Consider the following 15,468-nt stretch of genomic DNA (forward strand, 5'->3'; position numbering starts at 1 on the left):
AAAAAAAAGTGCACATAGGTAGAGAGATCGATGGAGAGGAAGGAGAGATTTTGGGATTCTCAGGTGAAGGGGCTTTGGTTTTAAAATGGCTCCCAATGAGAGGCTTAATGGTTAAGTTTCCAACGGATACTTTTGGTGGACCATTAAAGGCTATGGACAGAGGTGTCCTAGAGTTGGGGCTCTTTGATGAGGGACATCTTCACATCGCTGTCCTTCAATAGATAGATAAATAACTAATAAATTATTTTAATTATTTATTTACATATTTATTTATCTTATATTTGGAGAGATGTTAGATTTGAATAAAATATAATATAAAATTATATTGAAATTTTTTTAAATCCACTCAAATCCAAATTCAAGATCCGAAATCCATACTCCCAAATGCAATATTAGTTTTCCAATGGGTCGGGATAAATAATTTATATGATGAGATGAGTTTTCTTGCACATGTACGTTGTTTGTGTGGAAAATAATTAATGGGTATATACTCCTTAAAAAAAAAATTCCACTAAGAAAAATATTCCAAAAGATCATACCAAAGGGTTGTGCATGAAATTGTTACTTAGATTATTTGACGTTGATGTGATAGATTGAGTTGGGGTTTCTTGGGAATAATTAAACTGACAACAAAATCAATAAAGTTCTAGTATCTCTCAATAATTCACAATTTAGCATATGAATACAATTAAACAACCAACAGAGCTACCGGCATGCAGTTCAAATTACGTTTTACATACCTTCTAATGAGAGGAGCCACTCTCATCATCTGGTCGAGATTGACACATCATTTGTTTGAACTGCACTTGCCTATTCATCATGGCTTCCAACTGGGCTTGAAAGGTGGACACCGTGTCTCTTTTAATTGCTAGTTCTCCACTACAACGGTTTACATCGTGTGTTTCAATTCCTGGTTCTCCACTACAATAGTGGACACCGTGTCTTTCAATTCTTGGTTCTCCATTTCCACCATCTGCATCCGATGAACCATCTCCTCCGCACGAGACTCGATGTCTCGACACGCTCGTTCCATATATGCACGAGCCACCGCACCCATATATGATGATGTTGTTGGGGCGATGTATCCACTTCCAAGACCTTTCACCTAGCCCCCCGCTCATTCCCTAAGCACCTGATCAGTTATCTGGAAATCCTTCATTTGTTGACTCCGCTCTGAAACAGGTGCATCCCTCTACTCGACCATCCGAACCTAATCTCAGTCATGAAAATGATAAAAAGGAAGAAGTAAGAATACAACTTTGATGTTTTGAATCAAGTAATAAATTAAATATTTCCTTTGACTTACATGTTTGCCCTGTGCACCCTCGCACCACTCCCCCGATCGCCGTTGGTATGTTCTCTAATAAAGATCCGACAGCAGCTCCTCTGCACCAGTATCGGGATCACGCTACATTATCATATAAGACATCATTAATATTAAGTCATGTAATGGTCAGATAGTTTTATAAAGTAATTACCCGTCGATGATTTACGAATAACCTCGACCCACCGCAATGCGTCATGGGGAGTTTACTGCGGTTTGCAGTATTTGTTTCACATATAGCCTACAAGAAAGATGTAATGACGTCTTATTAGCGACATCAATGTAAAAAAGTAGTGATTATAATACAAACACATCACCTAATAGTGTGGGTTGTGGAAATGGCGACACGCCACCTCCCAATCCTTTTGGGATATCTTATCGTATGGGCGTGGTTCTGCTTGATCTCCCATCGCCTAAAAATGTTCGCGCATTTTCAAGTGAAAGCTCTTAAATTTACTGCACAGTTGGATGTCCACCGCCCTCTTCACATGGTCAGCCTCGAGGATGTTCATGTCGAACTCCTCCTGCATAGGTAATACAATTAGAATGTTAGACAGTTGTTAATTGGCTAGTATATTAAAAGTAAAAAAAATAAATAAATTTGGGATTACCTACCAAAATGCGTATGTAAAGAACCATGCGCTGCTCTTGAGTCACCTGCGGCCAGCTGAAGGCCATGACTGGAGCATACTTTTGGCATATAATGCCGAGCTCCTGGGTCCACGAGGTGCACCAATTGTTAAGCGAGGCAGTGTAGCCTGGAGGAATGTCGATCTGAATCTGCAGCTTAGTCCTCTCCAGGTGCTTCTTCAGCGACATGTTCTTCGCTGGACCATGGCTGACCTCACCGTGGATGTAGATGCTAAAAGTAGAGTTAAATTAAGAACAACATTATAATCATACACGTGAATAACCATAAATAGTTGAAATGTAAATTAATTAAACGTAGCCTTACCAACACTACTCATCATGGTCGGCAACTCACCCTACATATTAGTCGCATATGTGGTATCCATGTTTGGCCAAAGTTTGGATGGCTCAGACAATGATGGTGCCGCAGCACCATTGACGTGCTCCACTAGTCTCAAAGCCATCGGATCAACCTCGTGCGATGACGTAGTCGATAGCGTGGAAGGAAGTTGGCCACGACGGCCTCCTGGTGCCATGTTTACAAAATATTAGAAAAGTAAATATAAAAAGTATGAATATTAGATGGATGCATAATAAATATATTTTTAAATATTTACACATGTCAGATACATGGCGACAACCTTCCCTTACTTACCCCCTACACGTCCTCAATATCGGTATCATCCTCACTTTCTAAAGTGTCTTCCTATTCACTACAGTACTCAACCCCTATTTCATCTTCCCCATCAGTTTCCTCATCATTGATGAAGTGAATTTCTACAAAAGGTTCAATTGTAATGTTAGTAGTCTCTGCGGCTTCTGCCATGACACCAACCTTATGCAATGGTACAAGATGGGGGCCTTCTTCAACAACATTAAAAGCAGATTGCGGTGCTGCACTGACAGATGGCTCATCTTCTTGGAATGCAGCCTCACTGGCACTTATTTCCCCATCTGCAACTTCTGTAATATTGTACAAACTTCGAGGAGGAATCTTTTGGGCCACATGTCATTCACCCTTCAATTTTGTATCTTTAAGGTAAAACACTTGTTTTTCCTGCATCGCTAGCACAAAAGGGCCATTTTGATACCATGTCTTACTAAAATTAATGCTAGTAAAGTAGGCATTCATGTTTATACCAGTCTTTTTATTACCAATATCCCACCAGGTACACTTGAATATGTGGACGAGTCTATTGGCTCCATAGCTAAGCTCTATAATGTCATCTAACACATCAAAGTAGTTAATTTCTTCATCTCCTTCTGTGCCTAGCACCGCAACCCCACAATTTTGGGTTCTTTTATGTAGTTTGAGGGACTTTGTATGAAATCGTAATCGTTGACAATGCAACCACTGTAGCGGTTAACTTGTTGATCGGGGCCACATGCCAACGCGTACAAATCTTTACTTTCCGTTGGTTTCTTATTGTAATACATGACTTTCATCTATTAAATAAACAGGAGTTTAGAAGAATAAATCGTCAATAGTGAAAACGTACATTGTTTTGTATTCAGGCAGTATTTGATACTTACACGACTCCCAAACCAATTAATACATTCCTTCTTATGTCTTTCATCAACATTCCTTTCATTTTGAGCCAGAAATTCAGCTTTATGTTCGCTATATGCAATAGTAACACATGTGAATGTCAACTAAGTATATAAGTATGCATATGTAAATACAATACAAAGTAAGGACTTTGGAACCACGTACTCAATATATAGAACAATTTCATCACAATTATTGAGGACGTAAAAATGAGCCTTTTGTAGGTCATCCATATCAATGAAATTGTAAACTCGTGCGCCGAAAGGCCGAACATTTTCTCGAAATATAGAGCTCCTCGGTTCTTCATCTTCGGCAGTAATAGCATGAACGTCTGCATTTCACTTCTCATGAGTGAACCTTGTGTCAATATCATGTAGATATATTGAGCAAAATGCAAGACATTCACTGTCAATGTATGCCTCAATGATTGAACCTTCCAGTCGTGCCTTATTGCGTACATACCCCTTCAAAGTGGACAAGAACTTGTGCATTTTACATAGCATTATAGACTTGTAGACACAAAAAAGAAAAGAAAAAAACAAGGAAATCATGTGACCATTATACAAGGACTTTATAATTTACCTCTCAATAAGATACATCCAACGATATTAAACTGGTCTTCCAATTATGGCCTCCCTTGGTAAATGGATGGCTAGGTGGACCATCACATCGAAGAATGCGGGCAAAAATGTTTTCTCTAGCTTGCATAGTATGATCACGATGTCATCCTTTAACCGTTCAAGTACGTTTACGCTTAATTTTTTGGAGCACAATTGTTGAAAAAAAGATACCCAACTCAATCAACACCAAGCGAACATCTTCAATCAAGTGTCCACGAAGGAAAATGGGTAAAACTTGTTGTAGAAGGACGTGACAGTCATGAATTTTCATTCCTAACATCTTCCTTCGTGTTTATGTATCGAGATATGTTCGATGCATATCCATAAAGGAACTTCACTGATTTCAACCATTCAAAGAACTTATTCTTTTCATCCTTTGAAAATATGCAACAAGATGATGGTATGAGAATTTTATCCCCATCACGAAACAGGTGCAACTCAGGCTATATTCCCATATCTTCCATATCTTGGTGAGTATTTGCGGTGTCCTTTGTCTTCCCATTTATATCCAGCAATGTACCAATGACACTCTCACAAATGTTCTTTTCGATGTGCATGATATCCAAGTTGTGGCATAGTGGAAGATATTTTCAGTATGGCAACTCGAAGAAGATGTTTCTCTTTATCCTATTTAACTCCCACTTAGCGCGTTTTCTTTTTCTACTGGTCAGTGGTTTCCTAAATTTCACATCTCCAATCAACCTTAGCTGGTTTAAAATCTCTTCCCCACTTAGTCGCTTTGGCTGCGACCTTCGTTCAGGTTTTCCATTAAAGCTTCTAACGCCACGAGTCCTCTAAGGATGTCTAGTTCGTAGAAAACAATAATGACACATAAAACATAACTTGTGGCCATGCTTCAAGGATAAAAACCTAGCATCCTTATTACATATTGGGCATTCTAAGTAACCTTTAGTGCTCCAACCTGATAAGTTGCCGTAAGCGGGAAAATCATTAATTGTCGACAACACTGCAACATGCATCCAAAATGTTGTCCCGATTTCCACATCGAATGTCTCCACTCCTTTTTCCCATAGTTCTTTCAACTCGTCAATTAACGGAAGCAAGTAAACATCAATATCATTACCAAGTTCCCTCGGTCCAAGAATGAGCAGAGATATATAAATGAAAGGTTCTTTCATACATTGTCATGGCAGCATATTGTATGGAATCATCATAACTGGTCACATGCTATACGCGTTGTTCATTTACCGAAAGGATTGAACCCATCTGACGCAAAGCCAAGTCTGATATTGTGAGGATCAGTAGCAAACCATAGATGAATTTTATCAAAATCGACCCAAGCTTCGGAGTCCGCTGGATGGCTAAGGGTGTTTCCATCTTGAAGACGTTTCTCTTGATGTCATCTCATATTTGTAGTAGTCTTTTTGCGCATATACAATTGTTGCAGTCATGGGATTAATGGACAATATCGCAAAACTTTTTTGGGAATCTTTTTACCTTTCTTCTGATTAGTTGTATACGTCGGTTCACCACATTTTGGGCACTCATTCGTATTTTCATGTTCACCATAAAAGAGTGCATAATCATACCTACACGCATGTATTAGAGTGTAACTGAGACCCAATTCACATATGTATGTCTTCGCGTCATAAAAAGACTTCGGAAGTGTTTTACCATCAGGTAGTGCCGCCTTAATGAGACTTAAATGCATGTTGAATGCACTCTGAGATAACCCACGCATTGTCCTTGTATAAAGCAACTTTATTAAAAACTCTAATTTTGAGAACTTTTTACAGTTTGGATATAGGGGCACCTGTGCATCCCTTATGAGATCAAATGGTTTACCGAGTCGATTCAATGTACTAGGATCGCAAAGTACGATACCTATTGAAGTAGATTAATCACCAGTACACGACACATCGACATCGCCCGTGTCCACTATAATCCCCTTTTGCAAGTCACCTAACATTTCAATTACCCCTTCCGAACATGTATCACCACCTACTATATTTGGCCCCTCATCTTCATCATTTTCATCATCGCTCTGATCTGCATAATCTTCACCATGGAACACCTATGTTGTGTACCTTTTCTCCATTCCAAAGTCTAATAAATGTAAATGGATCAAATCAATGTGTTTGAATGTTATCTTTTGACATTTTTTGCAAGGACACCTTATTCTACTGGCTTTGTCTGCACGAGGACGTGTGAACTCTATGAAATCATGTACCCCTTTCACGTATTCTAGCAAAAACCTGCCCCGAGCGTTCACCCAACTCTTATCCATGTTCATTAATTACCCTATAACATGTTCAAGTAAGTGGTGTTCATTACATTCTCATAATGTTTATAATGCATGCATCGTGAATCCTATAATCCACCATTATACTCTAAAGGGTACGAATCTCATCCCATTCAGGAATGTTGCATTTACATTACAATCAATTGCTCAAATTCCTTCGTTGTAGTCATTATAAATTTCAGCAGCATCTCCCCATGGCTCTCCAAGTACACGAGATGGGGGAAGTAAACATGTTGCTAGTTTTTCATCACTAACAAATTGTCACGACACCCCATTATGCACCCAGAGAACACAAGTAGAGACGCGCTCGAAATATATAATAACAATTTGACAAAGCGTGAAAGATGACAACAATATAAATACAATTTCCTGAACTATCCACATTGGACAATTCAAGAATGGTTGAAATACAAACATTACTAATCATAAGTGAAACAAATAATTAACATGTTCAAGTGATTATTAGTCAATATAGTATGACTAATAATCAATTGAATTATAACAATTGATTTGTCTCACATGTACGATTAGGTATGAATGTATAGTAACCATTCTTGGACGGGTCTAAACTTCAATGAATACATGAAATGGCAGTAATTAATTTGGCATTTTACTTCATATGGCATTTAGTTCTTGACCTTTCACTATATTCTATACATTTTTTTTCTTAGCCAAGTGTTTTAGATTTTCAATTATAAGCCTAAAATCGCCTCTTTTCTTATGAATTTCAACACATGAGAAGCGTGCGTTAGAATGACTTTAAGTTTTAACTGATTAAGCAAACATTTCTTTGTACATAGTTTTTTTATGGAAAAACTTTAACGAAATTTCGACAGAATGCTGTGTGTAAATTGGACATTTCCCAAAAAAATCCTACACTAAAACTTGATAGATTCAAGCAAACGAATCATAATAATACGCATCATGCAGATACCAATGAGTTTGAGCATGCGAGAACCTAAATCCACTACCAACATGCAATTCACAATGTACTACATCAACCATGCAGTCGGCGTTCAACACAAGCATGTATTTCAGTAGTTCAATTTACAATTCATATCACATAATACCATCCATCAAGACAAGATTTCCAACATTTTAGTAGTCATTTTGATTAATTTTTTATAACTAGTTAATTTCGATTAAAATAAAAAGATACATTATGTGTTTCTTTTCCCCTTACCTTCCTTAGGAATCCCTTTTATAGGTGAGGCATACTTCTTGCATCAATAATAGGGGTCTTTTATTTGTAGGAGTTATAAGCCACTAGATTTAGGATGAAATGCCAAGTTGCCTACTTAATAAGGAACCAAACACAAAGTGGTTGGTCTCAATGAAAAGAAAGCCAGCACTCTAGTCATCTAAAAATTAAATGTGTCACTAAAACACTGACATTAGTTGATTGATGATGGTGTGGTGGTACCAACAAGTAATATTCCTAAATGCATATATACTCGATAAGATTGTACTAATCTGAAAATATACAGGAATTACTCAAGAGACAAAAAGCAGCTTCACACGTCTTCCGCTGGTGGTAGTTAAATAGGGAAGCATATTAAATCATACCCAGTCATTCTCCAAACATGATTTTTTTTTTTTTTTTGCCAAAGCAAAGACAACACTAATAAGAATCATAATAATAAAAAAAGATCAGCAAACAATGCATTTATCAGAACTTAAGAAACCCCTTCACCTTGAAACAGTACCCATTCCTTTCCATCTGGACTCCCAACAAAATAACTCAACAGCTATAACTTCCGCAAAGTAGCTCAAAGATTGGCATTCACATTACTCAATTAACATCAAACTTCTAAGAAATGATTCTAAACAACCCTGCCCCTCCCCTCCCCCAGAGTCGGCTTCATTTCAGAGCCGTTAAATAAAAAAAAATTGTCATTTCAAAGTAAAAAACTAAACACAATTGAAGATGAGAACTAAAACTAGAAAAGATAATGCAATTGAAGGATCAATTTTTTTTATCTCCAAATTACCTGGGAGAATTGGCACGCTTTTGGACTTGATTTTCTATATTGGACGAAGTACTTCCAAATGCGACTTCAACTCCCTGAGCCTGCCAATCATTTGTCAAATGAAAGAAAACTAAATCAATGCTATTAGACACTAAATAGGAACTGCATGGAGAAATCTTATTTTCCATTTTTTAAAAAAAGAAAATGAATTATTTAAATGGCAGAAACATCAACACCAAATTTGGAGGCTAAGGTATGGAGAAACAAATAAACAATTCACAGATCTAAAGTGTCAGAACAACGATATTTTGGTCCAAGAAAAATATAAAAGTAGCCCAATAAGCAACAAAGTTTTGCTTTTGTCGCAACGTCCCAGAGCGCGGGTGCCCCGAGCGGCGAAATAAAAATCATTTTTAATTTTCATGAAAAAATAGGGAATGTCGGAGTCGCCACTAACCTTTTAGTGTGGTTAAAACACATGATTACTACCCCGTTAGGGATAGAATGGGCCTACGTTACCAGAGCTGGGGTTGGGAGTTCGGTTACGCGAGGAGAAGATACAAGCACCCCCTACGCGCCTGTTCTTACGAACGGTACCTAATTAATTTAAAATTATCCCTAAGTTAATTTAAAAAGTCTTTAAGTTACTCCTTTTATGAGTTTATAAATACACAAGAAAAATAAATAAATAAATAAATGTAATATATACATATATATTCCCTCAGAACTTAAGGTACGTGAAGCCCGAAGACTCATACCCCCCGCATTAAAATCAAAGGGATAAACATACATGAAAATAAATAATACTATAAAATAATAAAAATAAATATCATAATACGTGACAGAAAATATAAATATACCCAAGGAACAAAAATACTAAAAATATTTAACATTTGTAATAATTAGAAGTGATGACAATATTGACAATAATAAAGAATATTACTATAATAATAGTCCTATACTAATAATATCATATTAATATCGCGACGCTACACTATAATAGTAGCATATAATATCATAATAATACCATAGTGATATACGTAGTAAATATAATAGTAATAACAACGAATAAATAATAATAGTAAATAATAAATATGATAATAATAGTAAGTAATAAATGATGAAGGATAATAATAAATAATGATAGGAATAATAACAATATTTATGGTAATAATAATATACATATTTTATTTACCTTAATATTGACACCTAATTAAAGATTCAATACATACGTATATAAGCAATTAATTGATGAAACAAATCAAATTAAAGACAAACAAATAATGAACTTATGGAAACCTATTCAAGCTATTACTAATATGTAAACAGTGAGTATTGTAACTTCTAGACTTATGGTAATAAATCAAATCTAATTCGATATACAATCATAAACAGTTAACATGATAATAATACAATATTACATGGTCAATCATTATATTACGTACAATACAAAATAATGAATTATATCATATACATGATAATAGAAATAATATAACAAACCCTAATATACCTAAATTATATATGCATGACAATCTTATAACCTAATAAACCATAATAATAAAAATAATATGAAATAACATATTACCCTATTACCTAAATATACACATGACAAAAATACCAATAAACAACAATATTACAACATACCCTAAAGAGCTATGACTTAAATAGCACAAATTCAATAATAATATTTAAACCTCAAACAAATATCTAAAATGAACAAAAATCCTACACCCAAGAAAAATAAATCAATTAGTATTTGATATGTATAAACAAAAACAACAAAGATTTAAATATGAACAAAATTCCAGCATTCAAGAAGAATAAATTAATTAGTATTTAATATACATAAACAAAAATAATTAAAATTTAAATATGAACAAAAATCCTACAACCAAGAAGCATAAATTAATTAGTATTTAATATGCATAAAAAAATAATTAAAAAATGGAAACCAATAAAAATGGCAAGAAGGTAATGAACTTATGGAAACAAGTTAATTTCTAAAATTAATATGTACCTATTCAATATGACCACCAAAATTAATACACAACCATAACTATACAAATATTAAACATAAAATGAGTGCAATAATAACGAAAAACCCTAAACACACTCAAGAATGATAATAAAACAATTAAGCTATATAACAAATACGATAAAACTTGCATGAATATTAAATATTAAAATAAATATAAAGAAAACTGTAAGACGAAAGGTAATTAATTAATACGCACACACACATACTATGTATATATAATAAATACAACCTGGATATCTTACCTGCATATACAATGAAGACCCAACATTAGATCAAAACAGGAAAATAATCAAAATAGGAAACAGAAAGAAAGGAATAATAAAAAAAAAAAAACACCAAGTGCACGTGTGTGTGTGTGTGTGCATGTGGCCGACATGGAGAGACCGGAGTTAGGTTGCAGTGTTCAGCTGGAGCAGCCAGCAAAGAAGGAGGCCTCGGCAGGGGCGGCCCTGCCTTTAGGCAATTGAGGCAGGTGCCTAGGGCCCCCAAATTTTTGGGGCCCCTCAATTTTTTTTAATATAATAATATTATTTTTGAGTTCCAAAATTTTTTTTAATTAAATAATATTAATATTATTTATTATGCTCTATTCCCATAATTGATTTCCCAACTAATTAATAAATAATAAAATTATATTTTAAAATATAAAATAAATACAATTTAATTCTTTTTTTTCAAGTCTTTTATTTCCCAACTAACAACTTTATTGTATTTCAAATTATTTATTACTCCCATCTCTCTCTCTTAGTCTCTCTAAAATTTTTTTTTTCATCTCTCACACTCTCATCTCTTGGTTTCTTTATGATTTTTGCTCTAACTATTGTGTTCATCATCTTTGGGCCTTCGATTCTATGTAATTTTCATCAACTTTAATTTTTATTTCAATGTTTGTATATTATTTTTCTATTATTTTCACTTTGAATTTTTTTTTTTCTATTTTTTCTTAGATTTTGCAAGCTTTGAGATTATAGCGTTGTATCAAGCAAGAATCTGATATTTCTAAAGTTTTACTCACTGATCGATTTGTAATAATAATAATAATCAGGTTATATTGTTTCAATCTACTATTTCTATAGATTTATTAAATTTATTTTTATTTGTTTACATAATTTGTCAATTTATAGTTAGTGTTAATTTTGAAATTTAATTATGTCAACGAGAAAATATGATTCTGGATATGAAAAAAGAAGAAAAAAAAAATAGAAGAATTAGTGTCATCTCAAAAGGGAGTTCTTGATAAATTTATTTTTAATTCTAAGTAAAATATAAATGAGCAAGATGAAAATCCTCCAAAAAACGAGCAATCAATTCCAGAGATGGAATTAGAATCTAATATAATAATAATAATAATAATAATAATAATAATAATAATAATAGTGATAAAGATAACATTGATATACAGGAAATGTTCACTAATGATATTTCTTTTGAAAGACATTTTAACAATATAGAAGAAAAAAAAAATAATGCTGATAATATTTATGATCCAAAATATTGGGAAAATATAAATACCAAATTACGAAATTTACTAGTTGAAAAAGGTCCTATTAGGAATAATGATTTGATTTTTCCAAAAGATGAAAATTCAAGAAATTTTTCAAATATATATTATATTCAAAAATTATCAAATGGAGAGAAACATGATAGAAAATGGCTTATATATTCTAAAGATTTAGATAGAGTATTTTGTTTTTGTTGTAAGTTATTTGGCCAAAAATTAAATAACCAACAACTAGCTAATACTTGAAAATCTTGAATATAAAACTTTAATTAGTGATTTTGCATCTCAAAAAGTTAGAAAAATTAATTTTAAATAAAAATAAAAATTAAACAAAATATTAAAGGTCTTTGAATAAATTATTCGGCTAGGGCCCCATATTGTCAAGAGCCAGTCCTGGGCCTTGGGAATCTATTATTGTGGCTGCCTGTGGCTGGTGTGTGGCCCTCGGTAGTAGGGGCACTCCGGCGATTGCAGAGTGGGGATGGATGAGGATGGAGATGGCCGCCGGAAGGCAGAGCTGCTGGTGCAGCGGTGATTGGCAGCGGCGGCGGGATTGGTTGCTAGATGTTGGTGGGGAAGGAGGATCCGGTAGATCTGTCGGAGAACAGCAACGCCACGGCTGATCTGCGTATGGACTTGGAGTTGGTTGCAGCAGGGGCTGTGGGAACACGTTGCCGTGGTGCTGTGCGTACTAGGGGCCTTCAAGTCTGCTGGTCGGAAGTTGGTCAAGGGAGAAAGAGCAGCAGCAAGCCGTGGGGACTGAGAGAGCAGCGGCAGGCCGCAAGGGCTGTTGGTATGGGTGAATATGGAGCTGCTGTCTGTGGGCGGTGGTTGCTAGTATGAAGAAAAGAGAACAACGTGAGGATCAGGGAGAGAAGCATGAGGGAGGAAATGAGGGAGATGGAAGGAGAGGTGCCTGCTGTGTGTGTCTCCGAGAAGAAGAAGAAGAAGCAGCTGTTTTTTTTTTATCTTTCTTGGCTTTTTCCCTTCGCTGCGCTGTGTGCCCCCCATTATATAAAAAATTCTGAAAAAAAACCCTAAAAAAACTTCCTTTTTTATTTTCTCTTTCTTTTTTTCTTTTTTTTTTTCTGCTTTTACTATTATGGTAATAATGAAAATAGTAATAGTAATAATAATTATTATAATAATAATAATAAAATCAATAAGGTAATAATACTAATAATAATAATGATAATAATAATAAATAATTGTAGTAAAAATAATAAAGATGCTATCAATAAAATAATAATAATAATAAGACTAATAATAATAATAATACTAATAGTAATAGTAAAAAATACTAAATGACAATAATAAAATAATAATAATAATAATAATAATAATAATAATAATTATTATTATTATATAAAAAAATAAAAAATAAAAATAAAAATGAAATAATAACGATAATAATAATAATAATAATAATAATAATAATAATAATATAGTTATAATAATAATAATAAAAGAGTATTAAATAGTGATAATAGTAATAATAATAAAATAATAAAAATAATGGTAATATTAATAATAATAAAAATTTTGTTATATTGGGCCTGGGAAAAAATGGGGTGTCTACAACTTTCCTTTTATTTATTTATTTGGATGGCAGAATGTGTAAGCGAGGTGATAGGAGGGTGATCACAGGAATCGAACATCAAAATTAAATAAAACAGCGGTTGTCCATTTATTAAGAAAGAAATAGGGGGGAAAATGGAAGGGAATGCACTTGGAAACACATTGCAAGAAGAGGACGCAATAAAAGCTCTATTAGGCAATAAAATAGATCCCAAAAAAAAAAAAAATGACTTCATATGAGTACTTGGATAATGGGTATAAACTAGGGACTCAACACCAAGAAAAATATGAAAAATTCTTGTTTAACACTTAAAATTCTTTTAGGCAGTGATTCATTAAATTGTATACTGAAAATGCAAAATTCTTGTTTCTTAATTCTTTTGAAAAATTGTATACTGAAAATGAAAATATGAAACTGTTATCCAACTAAACAATTTCAAAACTCTATAATGGATAATAGTATTTCAAATTATAATTAAATGCATCATTTGTTGCCATGCAAATAGTCAAGTTGCTAAAAATTAACCTAAAAAAAAGAATAAAGGGACTAAAAACTTGATGAAGTCAAAAACCCTAACCTAACCTAAAATACTTAAATCTCTATGACATTAGATTAACATGTTAACAACAAAATCTGAGTGTTGTCTCTTACAACTAGGCAACTCACTTGTATCACAAGGAAGTCAATTGAGTATCATTATTTTCTAAAAAATTTTCTTTTTGGAATAAAAAGAATTTCTAGGGTAAAGTATAATGCGTGCCCTGAAAGATCTACTAGTAGAAAGGCTCCACATGAGCTTACAGGTTATTGTCCTAGCAATCACTTGCCACAAGAAAGGCAGTGATTTTTTTTCCCCAACTAGGTTCCAAGAGTTTGTATTATTGCAAAGGATAAATAGTACATAAATTTTGAAACCGTAGTATCAAAATTCTCACCAACCACAACAATACAACCGCAACAATACTAGTGAGCAAAATTAGTCACATATACATAATGTCATAGGAAGCACAAAATATTACACTAAAAAAAAAAGGTTGGATGAAAAGAACTCTGAACTACAAGTAAACATTGCCAATGGAAGTATAATAACAATTGGACAACGGAAATCCCTTAATTATTAAGGAAATCTTAATAACTCAAATGAACAAATAAATAGAAGACATAAAATAGATAAATAAATAACGGCCAAATAAATAAATCAGGTAACATGAGTTTCAATATTCAAAGTTATGATATATGAATTATAATATTCAAAAAGGAAATCAACTAATTAACTAGCAAGTGTTAAGTAGTCAAAGCTTATAAGTTAGTATTTGCCAAATTCATTCAGCAATATTTGAAGCTTCTACATTTTATATCATATTGTCAAGGACATTATTAATTGTTTGAATTTAAGGGGAACATTGTCTTAGCAAACATTTCTCTCCCCTCTAGATCATTTATGGATATTGTATTTATGACCTAATTCATTAATAATGTGAAACCACCACCAAAAGAGGCAGTGCACAAAGAAAAATGCCATCTCAATGACAAATATTGAACTTGCACAAATGAGTACTTGAGCTAAACTGACAAGCCAAGAACAAGCAAAATGGATTCATTTCAAAGGCCTAGCAAGATAAGGAAAAAATAATTCATTCCCCATGGCCCATACAAACACTTCAAATGACGGGAAATAAAAAAAGAATTAAAAACAAATAAGATATTCATCCAACCAATTGAGTACAGGATGAATGGAAGCTGAGGGTGAAACCACCAAGTACTTTCAAATCAAAAGAATATGTACTAAGAGCTAGGTTTTGAAGCACATCACAGAAGTAGGTGCATCAACTAGACCACTAAATAACCCCACCAATAGATATTTGATTTTCTAAATATTATGATCACGTGTTGTAGTTGCATCATATTATAGTATCATGCAGGCCACCAATGGGTGAAAGATAGGTTTGGGAATAAAGGATATTATAAGTCACTATGAAAACTATAAAGTGACA

This window comes from Malania oleifera, chromosome 5, assembly GCF_029873635.1.
Source record: "Malania oleifera isolate guangnan ecotype guangnan chromosome 5, ASM2987363v1, whole genome shotgun sequence".
NCBI lineage: Eukaryota > Viridiplantae > Streptophyta > Magnoliopsida > Santalales > Ximeniaceae > Malania > Malania oleifera.